Source organism: Onthophagus taurus, chromosome 10, assembly GCF_036711975.1.
Source record: "Onthophagus taurus isolate NC chromosome 10, IU_Otau_3.0, whole genome shotgun sequence".
Lineage (NCBI taxonomy): Eukaryota > Metazoa > Arthropoda > Insecta > Coleoptera > Scarabaeidae > Onthophagus > Onthophagus taurus.
This window is the reverse complement of record NC_091975.1, coordinates 14,486,358-14,499,159: the sequence shown is the minus strand read 5'-3', so window position 1 is coordinate 14,499,159 and position 12,802 is coordinate 14,486,358.

Genomic DNA, 12,802 nt, shown 5'->3' with positions numbered 1-12,802 from the left:
AAAGTCGATGGGGTGTAAAATCGATTCGAAGTCAGCATATATAACGAACGGGGTCATCTGTGCGAATTTATAATTATTAAATTCTAAAATATTTTCGAGACTTTAAATTTATCTAGAAAGATGTTTAATTAAAACAAAATGCCCTTTCTCGTTTTCATATAAATAAAGCAAATTTATATGAATATCACGTCTTTGGTAAAATAAATTGGTCCTTCCACCGTATACTTATTCGAATTCTTAACTAACACTTAAATTATTTAATTTTTCCACTTTAATTATATCTTTTAAACTAACAGGGAAACGAATACGTTCTAAATTAAGAGCATTTGAAAAATGAGGGTAGCTCGAAGTCCGGTCTGAATGTCGATCGGTGGGATGAAGAGTTGCCGTTAAACACCATGCTAAACACGCATCATCTTCATAATTTTTTATGTTGATGCACGCGTGTAGCATCGATTTGATGAGGTAAACGAATATAGGAGGATCCAGCCAGAGGTTCAAATTTGTTGATGTTCAGGAGCAGGTAAGATATTGAGTGAAAAGCTAACCCCGATCCACGCTCCTGAAACTCATCAAAATTTGTGCCTTCTGTAATAACATGAAATTTTGTATTAAAATTCTTTTCCGAAAATATTATATCCTCCGCGCCGTTTTCATTAAAGCCGGACTTAACAAAATTAGCAATTAGTTCAATTTGTACTTTAATTGAACCGAACTGACAAATATTGCTATCAATGAGTCGATCTACTACACCTCGTGATCTTTGGAGGTACGAAGGTATGTCATCTCCCGATAATCTGTTAATTTATAACAACTAACCCTATTTTTAAAACAACTATTTATTTTCTCAACATCACATGCTCCAATATTTTTCTCAGTGTGATGCGTACGAAAATGCGCTTGAAGAGCATTTATTGAAGGATACGCGTTTCCGCATACTTCTCATACCCTACATTTCATTCCCAAACCTGTAGATACTGAAGAGGATGGAAGTTCGATGGAGTTTTGATGATTTCCAACCTCCAAAGATGTTGAAGTAGATAGATGAGCGATGCAAATTTGATGATTTCCAACCTCCAAATTTCGTGTAATTGATGGTGGCGGTCAGTGGCGGCGATTTTTTAATATTTAAGGGGGGGCAGAACTTTTTCAAATGGTGCACCTTTTTACAATACAATTGTATTGTACAATACAATTGTACACTTTTACAATTTTCCGGGGGGGCTCAAGCCCCGTGGCGCCGACTTCGGGGGGGCTCAAGCCCCGCAGCCCCCCCGTAGTCGGCGCCACAGGTGGCGGTTCACGTGTAACCACAACGGGAGCCAAGGGGGTGAAGGTAGTATCTAAAAGTCGGCAACGCCTACGTCACATTCATACCATGCATGCGCAAATGCCAATTCTCCCACGTTTAGGTTTGACAACACCGCAATTTTCAAATATCACACGTTTTCGCACCGTTTACTGGCAATTTACCCCCACTTCTGCATGGTCTGTCCTAAATACGCCGACGCGCCACCAGTATGACAGAATCGAAAAGAAATAACCGTTGTTGTTTGAGGTTGTCATATTAGTTTTAAGGTAAAATATTCTTTTAATTGATTTCGTATTAATTTTTTTGATTACTGCATTGTAATTTCTTGTATTGTCATGTCTAATCTCGCCGTATCATCCTTGTCTAGAAAGAATTGGTCGTGTAAACACCCTTCCTTAAAAGCTTGTTAAATTTGTTGTTTTTATTGAAAATATGTATATTTTTAGATTATTTTTGTTAAATTTGCTGTTACTATCAATAAAAAAAGCAGTTCACTTTTAAATTTGTGTTTTGTTTCTTATTTTATAAATGAAAAAAAAAATAATAACGGAGTTGACCAGTTCAAATTTCGCGCCTAGTTGTGCCATGCAAAAGTGGGTGTAAAATGTGTTGCTCTAATTTTAACATGTAGTTGGCGCTTCTTCTATATATCTGTTCTGTGACGGGAGCAGGCGCTGGTTGACGTGCATCCACGTTTACTCCATGCACTTTTCGTTGGTGTACAATTAGATTGTCCGACCTCGTAAATTGTTTATCGCAAATTAAACACCTAATGTTAGGTTCAACCACGTGTGAATTTCGAATGTGTCGATTTAAATTACTTTTAAATGAAAATGTCTTTCCACAAACCTCACATACGAACATTTTTAATATATGTTATAAGTTATTTCGATGGAACTGAACGTATGAATGATGGTTGTTGTAAGCGTTGTGTTGATGAAGTTAAACTGAGCCATAAATTACGAGTTACAACACTTATATCTTTTCAAATTCCATCAAATGCAAATTAAGCAGTTTTTATTAAATCGCCAAGGACAAATAGATTAAATGCTTACGCTAGAGAGAGTGTCAAGTTACACTGCGAGAATCGGCGCATAGCTGTAATAACGCTGAGTAATCGAATCATTGGTGCGAAGGAAATTATTAAGGAAGCAATAAAGTAAAAGTTTAAATTTAAAATAATAAGATTTAATAACATTTTACGTAAGCGCGTGCGCAAGAAATTAGAAATATTTCGGGAATAATACAACTTAATTTTTCCTTATTAATCCAACGCAAATATATTGAAACGTTTTAAACTAAAAATTACAAATAGATATACATTTACATGGAGTAAAAATAATTATTTTCGGTTAACATTTTAAAAGTTTATACACAATTAAACAAATATAAGATTTAACAATCGGTAAAAGTAGCAAATATAGTATTTGCATTACGAAAAACCTGCCAATAGTGATAATTGTAATAGCAATCGTTAATATATTCAAACTCATTAAAATTAATACGGTCATCAATAATTAATTTAGCAGATTCGCTATCGGGAAAGTATCCATTAACTTTTAGGAAATCTTTACATTTTTGATGATCTTCAAAGTCTTCATCACTACCAACATACAAAATTTCACCCTTTCGATAAACTCTCCATATATTGTTTTCAAATTCACAAAACTGCACAAATTGTGAATCAATAATTTTATCGCTATCGATGTCGCGTATATGTATAATAAATGTATAATATAATCTACAAGTACCATTTCGAGCTGTACAATTTCTTCTGGGAAATCGGTATTTAAGCACTGCTTCAGTTTTAGCCGGAAGTCAGTCCAAGACATTATGACGACGATGTGAACACTTCAATTTTCAAAAGTCAACTGATTGCGGGTCGCGAAGGATTTAAAATTAATACAAATGAAATGCATACAAAAAATAGATATTTAAAAGGTTAATTAATATTACGGAGGTAACAAATTAAAAGTTTAAATTATATAAATAATAATATTTATTTACGTTCATCGATAAAACTAAATATATATATTTAAAAAACATTTAAATCTAAACGATATTTTCTTTAGGTATCCAACTGTTATGGGACGAATCGAATCCTAACCACTTAACGAACACTTGATTCTTTCGTCTCTTTAACACTTTTTCGACAAGATACACATCAGGTTGTTTGGATCTTTGAAATTCGAATTTATAAAAAGCTCCTTTAATAGGTTGTCCATTCATATCTTCTAATAAATAAGAAATTGGATTCGTAATTTGCGTTTTAACTATTTTAAATAACTCAGTGGTCCAGTTGGGTAAATATCCCTTATCGAAGACATGCTTATACTTGCTAATGCGAACTACATCTGCAACATTAAAGTTTCCCTTACCAGCAACTTTAATATGATTGTACACCGTATTGAGAAGTTTATTTTCTACAGATTTCGAATTTATTTGAGATAGTTTCATTTTCGTGGTTGAATGCTTTGAATTATTATATTGAGTTGTAATAGCATCCAATAAGTGTAACCATTTATGATTTCCGTAAAGACTAAACATTTTATACAACTTTTGTTTTATGGTTCTAATTACGCGTTCAGCTATTGCAGCTTTCATTACGCTATATGTTGAATAATGACTAATTTTAAATTCCATCATCAACTTTTTGAAGTGTGTATTGTAAAATTCCTTTCCCTGATCTGTTTGTAGATTTTTAGGTACACGACCTTCAGAGAGAATTGAACGTAACGCGTGTATAACATCCGTTGAAGATTTATTTTTTAACGGACGCATCCAGAGATATTTTGAAAAACAATCGATAACCACTAAGATGTATTTATGTCCAACATTGATTTTACCAAATTCAATCATTTCAATAAGATCAGCTTGCCATAAATCATCGATCCCCTTCAGTATAGTTCTTCGTCTAGGAAATAACCGTCTAGCGGGACGATGAAGTTCTTCAACTATAGTTTGTTTCGCTTTCGATACCTGCATCCTTACGCTCATGGATTAGGTCCAACTTTTTTTTCTCCAATATATCTAGTCGTGAATTTATAGTGCTTTCCATATCAAGTAGACGATCTGCAACACCCTGTATCCCATTTCGAAGATTTGTTGTGAGTGCATCAAATACATTTAAATTAGTGTTGAATGATTTTGTTAGAGTTGTAATTTGCTGACCATTTAATAGGATTTTTCTTGGAGGTTATAAAATGGTAAATATTTCGTTAACGATGCTTCAAATCGAAAAATAACCCAAAAATTTCCCCCCTACAAACACCTGTCGCCTATAACAAGCACGAACAACATGGCACGGGTGAAAACTGCCAAAAGGGCCTTAATTGGTTATCGAGCTGATGACGTCATGCCGCCAGATCGTGTGGTGCTCGGTGGTGGTGACGTCATCTAGACAATCATGTAGAGGTTAGGTGCGGGGTTCGGGGCGTGGTCGGGTAGGGGGCAGGGTGCGGTAAACTTTATTTTGTAATAAACATCTACTTTTTGAAACGCAAAATTAAAAATTTACATAAAATAAAAATCAGGTATTTACAAAAAATGCTCGAAATGTTTTCCTTCTTTTTCAATACATAAATTGAAACGTCGTTGAATGGAGTCAATAGATTGATAGCATTGATTGACGTTTGACTACTAGATTAAAGTTTAATTGTTCTTTTGTGTCCACCGCTATTTGATATTTGGACAAAAATAACATCGAGTGTAAAATATTCATGAGCTACTAGATTAAAATGTTAGTTAGCTTTTTGATAGGGAAAGAAATGAATTTTGAAGAAAAACGAAATACTATCGTAAAAAGAATGTTTTTAGGATCTCAATAATAAAAAAAATTATGGCATTCCATTAAAAAAAAAATGTTGAAAGTCGCCATTTTGAAATAATTCGTGCAATTGAAAATCTGGTATCACCATCGTGTAGAGAATGTCCTAAAACATATTACTGCCAAGTATTTTGAAAGTAGTACCCATAGTGTGGCAAAAAAAAATAAGGCGCTTACTCTGAAACAGGCTGTATATTTATTTAAAAACCATAAATTACATAAATTGAATAAGGAGCATTTATTATTAGTATTACAGTTCAAATATTTTAATTATTATTAATTAGTCTTATCAATTCTTGGGAAATTATATTGCTTAATAAAGACAGTTTAATTCAATTTGCATCTATTAACACCATGATGAGATGCGCCAATGTCCCCAGGGTAGAGTATCAACTGTCCCCGGAATAATATATCTTTTATAGTCGTGAGAACTAAGTGCAGTTTTGGTTTGCGCAATTGTTGGTACTTGGTGGTTTCGCGATTGAAACAGTTTTTGGGTGACTAGCATTTCTTTGTCCTCTCGCAGACATACTAAGTAATCATCGAAACTGATTACGTTTTTAACAATGGACGTTTTTATGCGTTTAGCTTTTTTAACTTTATCTTCCCCTTCCACTCGGCATGCGTACATCTTCGATCTCAACCCCACAAATTCAGTCATTAGTGTCATTACCTTACCGGCGTTCTCATCTTTCATCATACCGAGAACTTTTTTATTTACACGAGGAATGTTGTAGACATTATTTTCACAATAATCACTAGTATCGAAATATTTCGAAGCACCGCATCGAATCACATCATATAAATCCGGGCATTGGACTTCATATACAGGGTGTCACACAAAAAACGCCCCATGCTGTAACTCCGTCATTTACATTCCGATTTTCATGAGCGGGGTATCAAATGAAATGGTTTCATGAATACTATGATTTATGCTACAAATAAATTTTTTCCAAGGCCATCTTCAATTTTAAGCAATTATTAATTTTTGCTTTTCAAATTGCTCTATATATTTTTTTTACGTCATTGGATAGAGATTGTTTTTCTGAATCCACTGATATATAATACATCCATTTTGAATATAATTTTAGTAGAGAAAAGACACCTGTATACACAGGTTGCCACACAAGAACGCCGCTAGCTGTACCTCTGTCATTTACCTTCCAATTTTCATGACCTAGCTATCAAATAAAATGGTTTGATGAATACTATGATTCGTGCTACAAATAAACTTTTTCCAACGCCATCTTCAATTTCTAGCGATTATCAACATTTGATTTTCAAATTGCTCGGTATGTTTTTCTTCACGCTTTTGGATAGAGTTTTTTTTTCTGAATCCATTAATGTACAATACATCAACATTAATTGTAATTGTAGCATAGAAAAACATTAAAATAGTTTCTGAACATTCTCTTAAAGTCACTTGTATTATACTGTAGTGTGCCATGGGATAAATGAAAAAACAACTTATAAGTATCATTTACAACTGCTTCGGGCATTGACATAGCATTTAATGACTGTTATCAGTTTTGCGTGTTATTTTTTTCCATGGTACACTGCAGTATTACAGAAGTGACTAAGACAATGTTCGGAAAATGTTTTAATTGTTTTTCTCTGCTAAAATTACAATTAATGTTAATGTAGTAGATCGATGGGCTCAGAAAAAAATCTCTCCCATAACGTGGAGAAAAACATACCAAGCAATTTGAAAATCAAAAGTTGATAATCGCTTGAAATCGAAGATGGCGTTGGAAAAAGTTTATTTGTAGCATGAATCATAGCATTCATCAAACCATTTCATTTGATACCGCGTTCATAAAAATCGGAAGTTAAATGACAGAGTTACAGCTTACGGCGTTCTTGTGCGACAACCTGTATATACAGGTGTCTTTTTTCTGCTAAAATTACATTCAAAGTGGATCTAATGACGTGAAGAAAAATATACGGAGCAATTTGAAAAACAATAGTTAATAATCGCTTCAAATTGAAGATGGCCTTGAAAAAAATTTATTTGTAGCATGAACCATAGTGTTCATCAAACCATTTCATTTGATGCCTCGGTCATGAAAATCAGAATATAAATGACAGAGTTTCAGCTTGGGGCGTTTTTTGTGTGACACCCTGTATAAGGGAATCTGTGTCGGTGTAGCAGATTCTAGCCTTGTTACCGAATCGTCTCCTCATGTACGAATAATGAAAATCATAAATTTTTAATTTTGATATATCTAAAATACACATGCCAACGTAGATGGGTATATTAAAATAAATTTCCGTTTTATTGAGCTCTATAGCAACTAAAATTTCATGGAAAATAGTTGAGGATTTGAAATTTGGTTTCGCGATCAACGCCTCAGCGCCGTAACGACCACCCCATTTTGCCACAAGCTTCACAATGGAATGTTTTCGGATATTTTCCATCGTCTTGCCAAATACGGCGTTGTTCATTAATTTGAATAAATTTTTCTCGAAGTCATTAATCGCCACGGTTCTAAATTTAGTGTTTAAATCTATATATGATTTCAACCAAGCCAACTGTTTAAATTCCAAAACACGACAAATTTTTGTTAAAATTAAACCATTTTCAATCGCTTGTTGTTAATTACGATAATGCAACACGTATCGCTCTTTATCATATAAAGTGCCCATTAATTTGGTTTGTTTTGAATTTGGCGGTGTGCGATATTCCGGGCACAATGTGAATCATGAATGGATTCAGGGTACTCGAGATCAACTTCTAAAATGTAACCTTCAGGGTTATCCTCAGGTACATTGAAGTTGATGTTTCCCTCAACCCACTTAAATCCGCCATATGGTAGGTACTGACACATTGCCCATCCATATGGATTATTGATATCGTCATAAATTATAAATTTTGTAACGCCAAAACTTTTCAAAATCAAAACCCAATTAAACATCAACAAAATTACGTAAACGTTCACCAATTCTCGTTTTACGATGTTGTCGCGAGACCTCGGCTATCCCAGTGAAGAAGGGGAGGTTCGATTTATATGGCACCACGTAATTCAACTCGCGACACACACTAATTACGAAGTGACGGTAAAAAAAATTAAAGAATTGGTAAGAAGAAATAAACACAATACAACAGAAATATATAGAATCAGAATAATCAGAATCATAAAACAACCGGAATTAACGTATAACAAAATTCTTTATTAAAAAAAATAGTAATAATACCCACAGTATTTCTTTTGTAATAAAAAAAAATAAACGAACAAGCTTGCCCTAGAGCCGTTTATATTTTCGCGTAAAAGAAATAATAAAAAAAAAATGTTACAGTCTAATTTATTCCAATGTTTTGTATTTATGTTACTTGTAAATTTTTTTTATATTGTAATTTTTTTTTAAGCGACAGAATCTGGAGATCCTTTTTTCCCTTCCTATTATTCCTTCATTTGTACGGAATTATCATTATAAATTTTCTTTTCTTTCTATTCTTTTCTTATATTTCGCCTTCTCTTTAATAGATGTCATTTTCTTAATTCTTTACTTATTTTAAATTTCATACGGAAAAGTTATTGCGCGCAGGTCGAGTTTTTTTTTGAAATTGGATTTAGGTTTTCGAAGAGGAAGTCTCACTCTTTTTGGTGGCACGAGACTCAACGTGTAGCGTCGTTGTGTAAGCGTTTTGGTTGACATTTTGAGTGATTCATTTGGTCATAATTTGATTTAACGCATCCGAATTAATCGGGATCATCACATCGACAATTTATTTGAGAACAAGTTTAAGTTCTTTCTTACGGTTAACCCGGCTATTTTGCGTTTTGAGTCGATTTACTTTTCACACGTGCGAGGCCTTTAACATCTGAGGTATGTGATAGTAATTTTATAGAAATTTAATCATTCAATCATTTATTCAGACACAATCAATACTTATAATATTTGATAATTCCAAAAAAAAAAAAAAAAAATTTGTTTAACTTAATAATTTAACAATTCTTTTTCTTTCTTCTCTTTCTCCTTCTTTTTTAATTTTTGTATCGTCCTTTTACTAATTTTTAGGCCTCCTATTTTGGGATATTATTATTCCGGGAATAGTTTCTTTGGATTTTTACATTGGGATTTTTCCATTCCAAAAGAAAAAAAAAAAAATCAAATAATATAATTGTATGGTGGAGTGCCTCCCCTCTGCCGACTCCGAATACTTTCCCTCTCCAGAGGAATCGCTGCATAAAGAAGAATCTTACCCGTATCAAGGTCAGAACGTATATGTAAAGTTATTTTGTGTTCATTAATGTGTTGAATCGCTATAAAAAAAAAAGTTAATAATACTTACATTTGAGAATTTACTATAAACATTTAAAAATTTTACTTACCTTGCAAATAAATTATTGCAGATTGTAAGGGTAAAATCTAAATTTTGGGGTGATTTTTTTTTATTTTTTTTTCTCGTCGAATTTTTTTTGGTTTTACTACGTTTCAAAAGACAAGCTTGTACTTTATACAAAACGTATCGGGATCAATTTGTTTCAATTTCCTTTTGTTGAATTTTTTTTATTACCGAATATTTTCTACAGTTTTTTTTTATTTTCATTTTAAAGTTAATTTTAACGTCTCCCAAAACAGTGGGTTTCCCATTTATTTAAATTTGAGTTATAAGTTATAATACTTTAGTTTATATTTTCGAATCTTCATTTTTTTTTTATTATTATTCAATTTCTTTCTACAATTCAATTTTTGTTTTTAATAAACCAAATTATTTTTTTTTTGTAATATCACGTGTTTTATAGAAATTTTGTACATGTGATCCTTGTGTGCCTATTCCTATTCCTGAACATCTACATTTCGTAATTGATGGACATCGCTGTAATAAATTACGTGGCGCCAGATATAAATTAACGAACCTCCCCGTCTTCACTGTGCTAGTTGAGGTTCGGCGGTGTTTTCATTTTTTTTGGGTTGGCACGGAAGGGTTAAGGGGAAAACCATCTTGGTCAAAAAATTTTTTTTGTTGATTCCGGTACGTAACGGCGTTATAAATTTGGCGCCCAACGTGGGGCCACGTTGAAAGGCCTGTCTGAGAGGGCCAGACTTGTCAAAGTAGGATAAAATAACTTAGACACGTTTAAAGTGGGAACGTTTAATATAGATTTGACTACGGATCAAACTAGAGAGCTTATCGTTAGATTATCTAGTGAATTTTATGGGTATTTTGGAAATTTTGAAATCGTAGGTAGCGTATTTTAATGATTAGAATGGAGGGGGGAATAGAAGTAGGACGGTTGTCGGCGGAAGCACTCAGGTATGAACTTAAAATCCGCGGTATTACAACAATTAAAGGTCATGATGAGATGCGTAGCGCATTAAGAAAATTTTTAAAGATGGAACGCGATAAGAGTTTTAAACTGCCTAAAAATCCGTTTACCTTTGAGGAAGATAAGGAAGCGATTCAGGAGGATATTAAACGCCTCAAAACTCAAATAGATTCGTTAGGAATGATAGCAACTAGTAGCGGTGTTTTTAAAAAAATAAATAATCATTTGAAACATATGATAGGGCGTGCGAATCGGGTGAACGCGACGGAAACAGAACAAGACAATGTAAGCCAGTGGGTGGCACAGATAGTATCGTTAGCGACACAATTAGAAATGAAAGCACGGGGAACTTCGACACCGAAGAAACCGAACCCTAATACGGATGATGAAGATCTATCCGATGAATCTAGTATAGATTCCGTTAAAACGTCCGACGATGAAAACGAGGTCGCGAACGCGAAAACCGTACCTGTGATGAAATGGGGGCTTACATTTTCCGGAGACGGTAGAATTTCGTTAGGAGCATTTTTAGAGCGCGTAAATGAGTTGAGAGTAGCGCGAGGGATTTCTAAAATGAATCTTTTTACGTCGGCGGTTGACTTGTTTACTGACAAGGCGTTAATATGGTATCGGGCAAATCGCGAAAATTTTTCCAGTTGGGAAGAATTGGTAGAGGGTCTGCGATTTGAATTTCAACCCGCGGACTATGACGAAAAATTATTCGATGAAATTAGACACCGAACTCAGGGACCTAACGAAAGTATCGGGATTTATGTTTCGATTATGAAAAATTTATTTTCACGTATGAATGCGAAAGTTCGCGAAGACACCCAACTGCGAACTATCGTTAAAAATTTAACTCCTTCGTTCCAACGTCAACTTGCGTTGATTGATATCGTTTCGGTTGAGCAATTATTACAGTTGGGGCGTAAATTGGAAACGACTAAGTCGTCCGTCAATGATTATGTTGCACCGACGCGAGCAAATAAAACCTTAGAGCCAGATTTGGCATACGCAAACGTAGAGGTTGCAACAGCGGCTACCGAAGTCGCGGGCGGAAGTCGTCAAAATCGAGTAGGAAATGCATATAAGTGTTGGAATTGCGGAATTGCGGGACATATGGCGAATAAATGTCGTGCTCAAAAACGTATTCACTGTTATAAGTGTGGGGCACCCGGAGTCATTACACGAGATTGCGTTCGATGTTCGGGAAACGGACAAGAGGTGAGACGTTAGGTCGGTGTCAAAACCTGTCCAATGAAAAGCCGATCGTAGCGATATTAGACTATGTCTTCGCGTGTGCAAGGGATGACGAACGTCCTTATTTACAAATTAGTATTTTAGGAATTAAGATAGCGGGATTATTAGACTCGGGAGCAAATAGAACAGTCGCGGGAGAAAATGGTATCCGCATTCTAAAACGATTCGGGTTTCCGATAACGAAAACAAATTCGCATTGTACCGTAGCGAATAGTGAAAGATGTCAGGTAGTAGGGATGATGAACGTGCCGATAACAGTAGAAGGTCGTCATAAGATAATTGAAGTATTATTAGTTCCGGAGGTTAAACACACATTAATTTTGGGGATAGATTTTTGGAAAGAAATGGGAATAGTCCCCGATTTACGCAGAGGTGAATGGTCATTTTCGTCTATGCCACCTGAAATAACCGTTAGCGCAATACAATCGGAAGCTGAACTCAGTCACGGTGATAGAGCTAGGTTGACTGCTCTCCTAGATAAAGTATTTGCGGGATCGGACGATAGCAGGTTAGGGCGAGCTGATCTGGTTGAACATCATATTAGGATAAGTCCGGACATTTCCCCGATTAAACAAAGATATTATCCCATATCGCCAGCCGTACAAAAAATAGTTGATCGCGAACTTGACGAAATGTTATCGTTAGGAATAGTAGAGAGGTCAAATAGTCCGTGGGCATCTCCCATTCTTTTAGTGCCAAAACCTGATGGCAGTTACAGATTTTGCGTTGATTACCGGCAATTAAATAGAGTTACACGCGCAGATGCTTACCCCTTACCACAAGTATCATGGATACTAGATAGACTTCGAGATGCACAATATTTATCGTCAATAGATATTAAATCAGCTTATTGGCAGATCCCGATGGCTGAAACTAGTAAACCATATACAGCTTTCACCGTACCTAATAGGGGGTTATATCAATTTAATAGAATGCCTTTTGGGTTATCTAATGCCCCGGCTACATGGCAACGCTTTATAGATAACGTTATTGGGGGAGATTTGGAGCCATTCGTGTTTGTTTATTTAGACGATATAATTATAATATCTGGAACAGTAGAAAAACATTTTGAAATTTTAGAGGAGGTATTTAAGCGGTTAAAATTGGCGGGTCTCACCCTAAATCGGGAGA